Source organism: Ursus arctos, unplaced genomic scaffold (assembly GCF_023065955.2).
Source record: "Ursus arctos isolate Adak ecotype North America unplaced genomic scaffold, UrsArc2.0 scaffold_19, whole genome shotgun sequence".
Taxonomy (NCBI): domain Eukaryota; kingdom Metazoa; phylum Chordata; class Mammalia; order Carnivora; family Ursidae; genus Ursus; species Ursus arctos.
The window spans coordinates 41765037-41775432 of record NW_026622863.1 but is presented as its reverse complement, the minus strand read 5'-3'; the positions used below and the strand labels follow the sequence as shown (position 1 = coordinate 41775432).

Here is a 10396-nt window from a genome sequence, read left to right as displayed (position 1 = left end):
ACCTGAAAGACCCCAAGCAAGAACTGCTCAGCTAAAGCCTTCTCAAATTCCTGACCCACAAAATGGTTACATTTTAAAAATTAAATTGGATTGATTAAAAGAAAGGAAAAATAATCTCTGAGTATCTATTATAAAATAATGGTATGAACATTTGGATTCAGAGTCAATGAGCAAAAGTGTGGCAACTACTAGGAGATTTTTGGCATGATAAAAAACAAACTGATCCTGAAACAGTTGAAGATTGGCTGTATTTTTTGTTTGGAATTACATACATAAATAACTCATTGAAGGGCTCATATGCTATCTTCTCATTTTCTGGCAGTAAATTATTCTTATCAACTTTAACCAAGTATGCAAATATATTCTTCACAATTTTGCAAAAAAATGAAAATAGCCCCAAAAGACCTACTGGATAATGCAGAGAGAAACAAGTTTATCTTTGAAAGATCCTGTGCAGAGTCATTTCCTTGATGTTCCGTAAACTAAGATGCAGAGAGAAATCAAGATATGAAGATAAGTACAGCCATGTCCTTGTATAAGGTACTTTGAATGCTTTGAAGAAAGTCTAAATGAATTTTTGCTTTCCAACAAGCTATTCACATATAAGCTGCTTCTTAGAAGAAGCAGGCCCAATATTTTATGTGTTGGTGTGAAACGGGATTGGGCTATGTTTCATACTCCTGTATGAAGATTTCTTTTGAAGAAGTTGGGCATGTTCTTTTTCATTAATTTTTATGAATATTTTATGAATGGATAAATATATGAGAGGAGTACTTTTCAACTATCTATCAGTGAATGAAGTTTGGGCAGCTCTTAGGAGTGAACATGATTTTGGATTGCAAGTCCACGTACTCCTAAATATATATAACAGAATAGGAATTAATTCACAAATTCATATTTTATACACCTAACTGCACGATCATGGGACAAAAGAGAGTTAACGTGCAAAGAATCATTCAGTCCAAAGGACTGACAAGACTCCACAGAGCATATCCATGTAATGCTTTTGTTTAAAAGCAAAAGAGGGGTGCCTGGGTGACTCAGTTGGTTAAGTATCTGACTCATGATCTCAGTTCAGTTCTTGATCTCAGGGTCATGAGTTCAAACCCCACACTGTGGAGCCTTCTTAAAAAAATAAATAATAAAAAAAATAATGAAACCAAAGGATATAGCTAAGAGAAAGAAAAGGTAAGTAAGCAATTAGGGAGTCAATTATCCAGGTGCAAGCTCCCCAGTGTCCTTAAGATCATAAATGACAGGGGCGCCTGGGTGGCTCAGTTGTTAAGCATCTGCCTTCGGCTCGGTGTGATCTAGAGTCCTGGGATCGAGCCCCACATCAGGCTCCTCCGCTGGGAGCCTGCTTCTTCCTCTCACTGGCTGTCTCTCTCTGTCAAATAAATAAATGAAATCTTTTAAAAAATATCTTAAATGACAATAGATTATCATAAATTTAATCAGGTGGTAACCCTAATTGCATTCCAGATGTGGCAGATGTGGTTTTGTTTCCTGAGCAAATTAACACAACCTCTGGTATGTGGTATACAGCTATTGACCTGGAAAATTTTTTTTCTAGGTATCTTTTTTTTAGTAAAGACCACCAGAAGTACTGTGTTTTCAGGCCAGCAGTACACCTTCACTGTCCTACCTCAGGAGCTGTGTTAGTCTGGGTTCTCCAGAGAAACAGAACCATTAAGGGGTTCATACACACACACACGTGTGTGTACATGTATAAACCCCTAAGTGGTACACATACACAGGTACATAAATGTGTGTATATACACATACATGTGTGTATATATTGTATATACACACACGTGTGTGTAACATATATGTATACAAACATATATATACCCACATATATAAAGAAACAGAAGGCAGAGAAAGAGAAAAAGAGATTTATTTAAAGAATTGGATCATGTTGGGGCACCTGGAGGGCTCAGTGGGTTAATCATCTGCCTTTGGCTCAAGTCACGATCCCAGGGTCCTAGGATTTGAGGCCCACATCGGGCTTCCGGCTCAGCAGGGAGGCTGCTTCTCCTTCTCCCTCAGTCCTTCTCCCTACTTATTCTCTCTCTCTCTCTCAGATAAATCAATAAAATCTTTAAAAAAAAGAAAAGAAAAGAATTGGATCATGCAATTATGGAAGCTGGCAAGTAAAAACTCTGCAGGGCAGTCATGCAGGCTGGAAAACCAGGTAAGAGTTGATGCTGCAGTTCAAGCCTAAAGGCAGTCTGCTGACAGAATTTCCTCTTCTTCAAGAGAATTCAATTTTTTTCTATTAAAGCCTTCAACTGACTGGATGAGGGCCACACACATTATGGAGGGCAATCTGCTGACTGAAATGTTAATCTTGTCTAATAAATACCTTCAAAGACACATCTAAAATAATGTCTGACCAAATATGTAGGTACTGTGGCCTAGCCAAATTGACACATAAAATTAACCATCATAAGGGTACATCAACTCTCCAGCTCTAGGTCATAATTTAGTCCACCCACACCTCAATCACATTTCCCTTGCATAAGTCATCATGCTAGGCCATTACATTAATAGACTCTAGACATATTGGCAAGACATTTGTATGTCAGACAGTTGGAGATAACTTTGGCAAAAATTCAGGGTCCTTCCACCTCAGTGGCATTTCTATGCAGTCAGTGTGGTGCATATTGAGATATCCTTCTTAAAGTGAAGAATCCCCTCCTAAAACAAAAGTAGAGCCATGACACATAGTGAACTCTTTGGATTTTAGACACAACGTTTTTTTAAAAAAAAGTAATCTGGATATGCCATTATGGCCCATTTACTTAATGAACTGAAAAACTGCTAGTTTGAGTGGGGAAGTTTATACTATCTCAAATGAGAGAGGTATATTGCAGATTTGGCTCAAGCAGGCCCTGAAGGCAAAGTTGCATGAATAAGTGGACTAAAGGGGCACCTGGGTGGCTCAGTCAATTGAGCATACAACTCTTGATTTCAGCTCAGGTCATGATCTCAGGGTCATGAGATTAAGCCCCATGTCAGACTCTGTGCGGGGCATGGAATCTGCTTAAGATTCTCTCTCTCTTCCTCCCCCTTTCCCCCTCCCCACCATGCTCACTCTCAAAAAAAAAAAAAAAAAGATTAAGTGAACTAAAACACACATGACCGCTACTCCTAAGATATACCACTCCCAGGCCACCCTATGATCTCACAGGGAGTGCCCTACAACCAGCTGGCTGAGGAAGAGAAAAATGTGAACATGGTTTACAGATGGTTCTGTATGACATGAAAGTACCACCCAAATAAGGACAGTTGCAGCACTACAGCCCCTTTCTTGGACCTCCTTGAAGGATAATGATGAAATCTTCCCAATGGGAAGAAATATGAGGAGGGCATATGGTTGTTTATTTTGCCTAGAAAGAGAAATAGCCAGAAGCAAGAGTCTATATTCATAGGCTGTGGCCAATAGTTTGGTTAGATGGTCAGAGACTTGGACTGGAAAACGTGTGATGAGGAAGTCTGGGGAAGTGGTATGTGGACAGACTTCTCTGAATGGGAAAGGATGTGAAGATATTTGTGTCCCATATGAATGCTTATCTCAGCAGAAGAGGATCTTAATACATGTATAGGATGACCAATTCTGAGGATATCAGTCAGCCTCTTTTCTCAGCCACTTGTGTCATTACCCAGTGGGCTCATAAAAAAAGTAGCCATGGTCCCAATGATGGAGGTTATGCATCGGCTCAACAACATGGACTTCCACTCACCAAAAATGTCCTGGTTATAGCTACTGCTGAGGGCCCAGTCTGCCAGTAGCCAACACCAACACTGAGTAACCAAAACGGCATCATTCCCTGGGTGATATGGTTAATCTTTCCCTGTATTCAGTGCTTCCACCACACTATTACCTGTGGAGTTAAAGAGCACCTTATGCATCATTGTGGTATTTCAAATAATATTTGCTTCTGATCAAAGGGCTCATTTCATAGCAAATGAATTGTGGCAATGAGCCCATACTCATGCTACTCACATGTTCTTACCATGTTTTCCATCATTCTGAAGAAGGATTTTTTTTTTCCTGAAAAAGCTATCTTGATAGAATGTTAGAATGGCCTTCTGAAGCCTCAATGTCAGTGCCATTGAGATAGCAATATCTTGTGGGATTGGGGAAGTGCCTTTGAGGATGCAGTATATGCTCTAAGCCAACATCCAATATATGGTGCAAATGGGTCCAGGAGTCAAGGAGTGCAAATGGGAATGGTTCCACACATTATTACCTGTCGTGATCCACTAACAAAATTTTTGCTTTCCATCCCTGTAACCTTAGCCTCTGCTGGACTAGAAGCCTTAGTTGCAAGTAGAGGAATGCTTCCACCAGAAGATAACGATCATTCCATTAACCTGAAGGTTGAAGCTGCCACCTTGGATTGAGGCCGCTTTGGGCTCCTCATGCTTCTAAATCAACAGGCAAAGAAGGAGGTTTACTGTACTCAATGAGTGATTGGTCCTGATTACCAAGAGGAATTTGGGTTGATAATATATAATGAATGTAAAGAATCTTATGTCTGAAATATAGGAGCCCCCTTACCATGTCTCAGTACTACCATGTCCTGTGATTAATGTTAATGGAAAACTACAGCTGGATTCAGAAAGGACTGCTAATGGCTGAGACACTTCAGGAATATTTGATTTATCCTGACAGGAAAGAATCAAATCAGCTGAGGTACTTGCTGAGGGCAAAGTAGACATGGAATGTGTAGTCGAAGAAGATAGTTATAAATACTAACTATGAGATGACCAGTTGTAAAAATGAGAGCAGTAACAGCATGCATAATTCTTCCTCATTTTGTTATGTGTATATACATATTAACCAAATATTTTTGTTTCCTTCCCTCTCTTATCCCCTTACTGTCAAACATAAGATTTATTAGAATTAGTTAACTTTGTATCACAGTTACAGGATGTAAGAGTGAACCTCACCTAAGGACTTTTGCGTACTCTCTTGGGGAAAGGGTTGATGTGTTTTCAGTTGTACACAGGACAGTGTTTCATCTTAGTTGGAAGTACGACTTATTGTCTTCATTTGAAGAGTGTGATTAAAGGAAATGTGTATGGGTGCCAAGTTGATAAGCAGTGGACAGTTAAGGTCATTTTTATGTGTCAATTTGGCTAGACTACAGTTATTCAATCAAACGCTAATCTAGGTGTTGCTGTGAAGGTATTTCATAGATGTGACTAAAGTCCATAATCAGTTAGCTTTAAGGGAGATCATCCTAGATAATCTAGGAGGGCCTGATTTAAGCAGCTGAAAGACATTAAGAGTAGAGCTGAGGAATTCTGAAAAGAAAAAATTCTGCCCGCGGACAGCAGTTTCATCTCATGTCCAAGAATTCTAGCTTGCCCTTCCTGATTTTAGACTTACTTATTAGCGCCCCCCTCAATCACATAAGCAGATTCACTGCAATAAATCTTTATATACTGTTCTGTTTTCTGGTTAAATATTGACTGATGTAACAGTCTTTCAACTTTTCTTCTTCCAGACCCCTGACTAGGCCATTTACCCTTGGAGTATGATTCTTTTCTTGGGCCGCTTCTCCTTCTACGCGAAGTGGATGACCAAATGCAATACCTGAAGTTTCACCCACTGAGAAAAACGTCTCTTTCAGAGCCGTCCCTGTGTGAAGCTTCTGTGTAATGCTGCTGCTTTCCATTTCAGTTTACATTCACATACAGAGCTAACAAACTGTAAGCCAAGTTCAGCCTTTTTCTTTCTTCCTCAGTTGGTTATACGGGACTCCCATATGTCCATATGAGTGATCTGAGACACTGGTGGACGTGATGGGTGACATGCTCATGCAGATTGTGTCCCCTTAGTACTTCTTGTGCATGATTCTGCATGTACCATTTCCATTTTTTTCAAAGATTGCACTGGGCTCATCCAACTTTATCACTTTGTGGTTCTGACAGGACATACCTCACAATGGGCAATTCAGGGTACATGGTGACTTGGTTTCACATGGTCAAGCATTCTGTCTTCACAGAGCCCAGGAGCATGCCAGGAGCTTATTTTCTAAAACTGTGTACTTCCCTGCTGTGGATGACATGTCCTTGCTCATTCTGCTCTGACTAGGGCTTGCCATGAACTTCACACCACATCGTTTTCAATCAGTCGTATCTCCAACTGTATACAGTATTTCAGATCATGTAGCTCAGGTGGAAGCACTATTTGCACCTCACCTGGGACGTGCTACTTTACTGTGCTAGGCTCCACTCAAAGCTAGCATTCTTTGTCATCTGTATATGGGTTTTCTAAAATGTTGAATGTGTTGCTTTCATAGCACAAAGAAGTTTGCCTGGAAGTGCACTTTCTTCTCAATAGCAGAGGATAGAAACAGAACAATTTCTCTTTTACTGTACTAAGTGGCAGGTCTCCAAATCTTTGTAGGTTTTTCTCTCATGCTTTGGGGAACATGTGTCTTAACAAGGCTTTCAATGTGCATGGCATCCTTTCCCCATGCTATCTTGTTAAATTGATGTCATCAATGAAATGAATTACTGTGATGTTCCAGATTTCCTCATTTTATATTTTGACAGAGGTAGCAAAATCATAAATACACATTTTGTTTGTCACTTGCAAATGGTCTTTGGTTTTCTTTTGTGATTGGAATAGAAAAGAATACAGTCGTTCAAATCAATTACTATGTACTGTGCATCTGCTATAACAAAAATACCAATTTCAGAGGCTACTAATTGGTAGAGCTTACAGTAGCCTACAGCCATCTTCCAGTTACATTCACAGACTGGCGCATAAGGTAGACATATGATCATGAGATATAATAGTGACTACCAACCTTACATCCTTTTGGTCTTTAGGGTGGGACTAATCTCTACTCTTTCTGGGATGTGATACAGTTTTTAATTTACCATTGTAGCTTGAGGGGACAGAAGTAATCTCAGAGATTTCTACTTGGTCTTTTCCACTGTTACTCTTGACACTTAAAGGCCAAGAATTGCATATGTGGAGTAATTCCAACTCCAAAGTATGTCAATACTTATTGTAAATTTAGGGATGCACAAAATAACCACCAGATGGTCTGTGATCTATTGTAAGCTAGACATTGGTCAGGAATCCACCTATTACCCAACCCTTGCATAAGACTATTTTAACATGTGGACCATGGTAATGTTTTAGGTCTCTGGATATCATCGTCAATTCAGATCCTTGTATGGGAGATTTCAAGATGTCTGGCTATTTTCCTTTTTCCAATGTGTAGTTGCTCAAGTAAATGGCCATAGGTCCCCGTGGCAGAAAGACTAAGATGTCCCTCAGGGATCTCTAACTCCTGATATGCCTTTGTGTAATCCCCTTCTCTTGAGAGTGGGCTGACTTGTCACGTTATTTCTAATCAATAGAATATGGCAAAGATCATAGGAAGTCACTTAACGTGATTAAAGTTACAAATGAGAACTTCTTTCTTGCCAGAAGACTCTTTATTGACTGTCTTGGTGGCTTTGATGAAGTAAGATGCCATATTGAAGAAGCCCATACAGCAAATGGAACTGAAACTGGATCCTGGCCAACAACCAGCATGAAACTGATGTCCTTAGTCTAACAGCCTATGAGGAACTAAATCCTGCAAATAACCATCTGTGCTTGGAAGTTATCATTCCCCAGATGTACCTTCAGGTAAAACCTGGCCCATACCTTGACTGCAGCCTTTTTTAAAGTTTTATTTATTTAAGTAATCTCTACACCCAACATGGGGCTCGAACTCACAAACCTGAGATCAAGAGTCACATGCTCTTCCAACTGAGCCAGCCAGACACCCCTTGACTGTAGCCTTATGAAAGACCTTGAAGTAGAGGGCAAAGGTTGTGCTCAGACTCATAAACCTCAGAAACTGTGAGATAATGACTGTGTTTTGCTCTAAGCTGCTAAGTTTGTGGTAGCTTGTTACAAAGTAACCAATAACAGTGTAATAAAGGGTATGATTCCATTTTTGATGTTTGACTACTGTGTATCCCTTTAGTGCAGGTAGGGAACTTCAAACTACATAACCCCAGCCTCTTCATGGGAACCCTTACAGAGCCCCACCCAAAAGCACAATAAAAATCCAAGCCACTCTCCCCTCCCTTACCTCTCAGTCCATTCTGAGACCTACTTAGAATCCTCCTTTCTTCTCCCCAGAAAAATCTCACTATGTAATAAAACTTTCCATACCCTGTTGGTGCATGTGTGGTACTATGTCCTGACACCTAAACCAAACTTCAAGTTGGGGGTCTATCCCATATCTTTAGGGTGGCTGCAAAAATTAGAGCAGTGAGCAGAGTGTCTAAGCAATAGCTACCACTACCAGGGTGGTACCACTCTCATGCTTTGGTTTCCTAACAAGCTCTGTTGCCTTTTAGCAACTATGCATTTTGAGTTGTTGCCTACTGGAAAGCATGCTGTTTGATCTGTGCTGCTGTCTGGAGAGTTCGTGCTTTGAGCTTTGCCATTTTGTGCTGTATTTTCTGAGTCCTACCAAACCTCCATTATAGATTTAACTGACTTAAATCAGAAGTTTTGATAATTGGCATTTACAGGCATGAGATTGAGGCCCTCCTTAAAGTAGCCCTGGGTTATGTGTCTTTGCCCAAATCTCTCAGATTGAATCATATGTCTCAATTCCAGCAAAGTCATTATTGATACTAGGCTCAGAGAAATGACTCTTACCCTGGGACTATTAGTTGTGTGTTTCAAGCAGGCATTGACACTCATTCTTAAGTGCATGCAGGAGAAAGACTGATACCCTGTGCAATATTCAGGACTGCTGGGTGATTGCTTCTGTGAAAGAAAAGCAGTCACCATGTAGCATGCTATAATCTATATTTCTTTTAAAATCAGATGGTCAAGATCATACAAAATACCTTTGCCAGTGCTGCTCCCTATGCCTCTGCAAAACAGATTCTGATCTTCAGAGTTATAGAAGAAAAAGACTCATGGAACCCTGTGGCATGGTGCCTTATGAAAAGTGGCCCTATGCTTTATGCTCATCCCTTTTGAAGGGTGTAAGACAGTATCATCGTATTAGCCAACTGTGAAATAAAATAAGACTGACTTTGGGATTGATTGAGGGCCACAGTTTATCAATGTTCAGAAAGCAGGGTGGGAAAATCAGTACCCAGAGTTGCTAAAATATATAACACTATATATTGCCTACTGTGTTAGTTTTAAACAAAAAATTATGAGACATAAAAAGGAACAGGAAAATATGACCCATACATGGGGGGGGAAGCAAGTAACTGAAACTGTCTGAGAGGGCTCAGATGTGACATTTAACAGAAAAGGACATCAAAACAGCCATAAAAATTACGTTGAAGAACTGAAGGAAAGCATGATTAAAGAAGCAAAAGAAAATATGACAATGCTTCATCAAAGAGCAAACATTTATAAAGAGATTGAGGGGCGCCTGGCTAGCTCAGTCAGAGGAACGTGCAACTCTTGATCTCAGGGTCATGAGTTTGAACCCCACATGGGGTGTAAAGATTACTTACATAAAAATTTTTTAAAAAGAAAGAAATTAAAACTATAGAGAACCAAATAGAAACTGAGTTTAAAACTGCAATAACCAAAATGAAAAACTGACTTGAGGAACTCAACAGATTGGAACTGGCAAAAGAATGAATGTGAAGATTATGAAGATAAGTAATTCCAAGAACAGAGAGAAAAAAGAATGAAGAATGAGCAGTCTCAGAGAAATGTAGGACACCATTAAGAATGCCAACACACATGTAAAGGAGAGAAGCAGAAAAAACTTAGGAAATAATGGCTGAAAATTTCCCAATTTACTGAAAAACTTTAATATACACACCCAAGAAGCTCAAGAAACTCCAGGCAAAGATCCACAAAGACTTTAGGATAAAATTAATAAAAGCTAGTCAAGAAGAAACTTTTGAAAGCAACAGAAAAAGACTCATAGGGGAAGGGAGGAAAAACTGAAGGGAAAAAAAATCAGAAAGGGAGACAAACCATGAGAGACTATGGACTCCAGGAAACAAACTGAGGGTTTGGGAAGGAGGGAGGTGGGGCGACGGGGTAGCTGGGTGATGGGTATTAAGGTCGGCACGTGTTGTGATGAGCACTGGGTGTTACAACTAATGAACTGCTGAACACTACATCAAAAGCTGATGATGTACTATATGGTGGCTAACTGAACATAATTAAAAAAAAAAAAAGAAAAAAAGAAAAAAAGATTCATCACTTACAGGGGAGCTCCAATAATGTTAACAGCGGCTCTCTTATCAGAAACAATGAAGACCAGAAGAAAACAAGATGAAATAGTCAAAGTTCTGGGAGGAGGGGGGAAATTCGTACATGAAAAATTTTTTATGCAAGTAAAACTGTCTTTAAAAAATGGTGAAATAGCGGTGCCAG

General features: G+C 39.7%; 1 long non-coding RNA gene across 1 annotated transcript; it reads left to right on the top strand.

The window, feature by feature from the left end:
• Positions 1-1531: 1531 nt before the first annotated feature.
• Positions 1532-6617, top strand: LOC130544176 (uncharacterized). Its single transcript, XR_008960220.1, has 2 exons — positions 1532-2194; positions 4307-6617. It is a non-coding gene; the product is annotated as an uncharacterized LOC130544176 (long non-coding RNA).
• The last annotated feature ends 3779 nt before the right edge of the window (positions 6618-10396 follow it).